Below are 1,898 nucleotides of genomic sequence, written 5' to 3'. Positions count from 1 at the left end.
TTGCCTTCGCTATATGGAGTTTTGTCTGATACCATGATAACCAGAATTATTTTTTCCAATCTTGAAAGTATGGTGTTAATATTTTAATGGGGATTGCTTTGTGGAGTATAGACATTTCAACAATGTTGATTCTTTCCAGCCATGAGCATGGTATGTTCTTTCATTTGTTATTATCTAGTGCTATTTCTTTTCTTAGGGTTTCATAATTTTCTTTTTCTTTTTTTTTTTTTTGAGACAGGGTCTCACTGTGTTGCCCTTAGTAGAGTGCTATGGCATCACAGCTCACAGCAACCTCAAACTCTTGGGCTTAAGCAGTTCTCTTGCCTCAGCCTCCTGAGTAGCTGGGACTACAGGTACCCACCACAATGCCGAGCTATTTTTTGTTGTCATTGTTGTTTAGCTGGCCCAAGCCAGGTTCAAACCTGCCACCCTTAGTGTATGTGGCTGGTGCCATAACCACTGTGCTATGGGCACTGAACCTCATAATTTTCTTTATAGAGGTTCTTCGCCTCTTTTGTTAGGTATATTCCTAGATATTTTATTTATTTACTTTATTTTTTTGAAGCTACTGTGAAGGGAGTTGTGTCCTTGATTAGCTTCTCATCTTGGTTGTTTCTGCATATACAAAGGCTTCTGATTTGTGGACATTGATTTTATATCCTAAGACATTACTGTATTTTTTTTTTTTTTGAGACAGAGTTTCACTGTGTTGCCCCTGATAGAGTGCTCTGGCATCATAGCTCACAGCAACCTTTAACTGTTGGGCTCCAGGGAATCTCTTGCCTCAGTCTCCTGAGTATCTGGGACTACAGGCAGCAGCCATAACGCCAGGCTATTTTTAGAGATGGGGTCTTGCTCTAGCTCAGGCTGGTCTTCAATTTGTGAGCTCAGGTGGTCTGCCCACCACAGCTTTCCATGCTAGGCTTACAGGCATGAGCCATTGTGCCCAGCCTCATTACTGTATTTTTTGATCACTTCCAGGAGTCTTGGGGTTGAGTCTTTGAGGTTCTCTAAGATCATATCATCCACAAGGAGGGAGAGTTTGACCTCTTCTGCCCCCATTTAGATGCCCTTTATTTCTTCCTCTTTCCTGATTGTATTAGCTAGAACTTCTAGCACTATGTTGAATAGTAGTGGTGATGGAGGACAGCCTTGTCTGGTTACAGTTCTAAGTGGAAAAGGTTTCTGTTTTACTCCATTCAGTGTAATATTAGCTGTGGGTTTGTTGTGGATGGCTTCAATCAGTTTAAGAAATGTATCATCTATGCCTGTTTCTTCAGAGTTCTAATTAGAAAGGATGCTGAATTTTATCAAATGCATTTTCTGCATCTATTGAAAGGATCGTATGGTCTTTGTTTTTGCTTCCCTTGATATCATGAATTACACTATGGACTTGCATACATTAAACCAGCTTTGCATCCCTGGAATGAAACCTACTTCATCATGATGAATGATTTTTTTTTAATGTGTAGCTGTAATCTATTGGCTAGGATTTTATTGAGATTTTTTGCATTTATATTCATTAGTGAAGTTGGTCTGAAATTCTCGTTTTTAGTTGGGTCTTTTCCTGGTTTTAGTATCAGGGTAATGTTTGCATCATAGAACATGTTGGGGAAGATTTGTTCCTTCTCAATTTTTTGGAATAATTTCTGCAGCCTTGGGTATAAACTCTTCTTTGAAGATTTGATAGAATTCTAGTGTGAAGCCATCTGAACCAGGGCTCTTTTGTTGTTGTTGGGAGATTTTTTTATTGTTTTCTTCAATTTCAGTTCTTGAAATGGTCTGCTCAGGAGATCTATTTCTGGCTCGGCGCCTATAGCTCAACCGGCTAAGGTGCCAGCCACGTACACCTAAGGTGGCGGTTCGAATCCCCAGCCCGGACCCGCCAAACAACAATG

This window comes from Otolemur garnettii, unplaced genomic scaffold, assembly GCF_000181295.1.
Source record: "Otolemur garnettii isolate 467f Iridium unplaced genomic scaffold, OtoGar3 scaffold00098, whole genome shotgun sequence".
Taxonomy (NCBI): domain Eukaryota; kingdom Metazoa; phylum Chordata; class Mammalia; order Primates; family Galagidae; genus Otolemur; species Otolemur garnettii.
The sequence above is the reverse complement of the archived record's forward strand: the minus strand, read 5'-3'. Positions refer to the sequence as shown.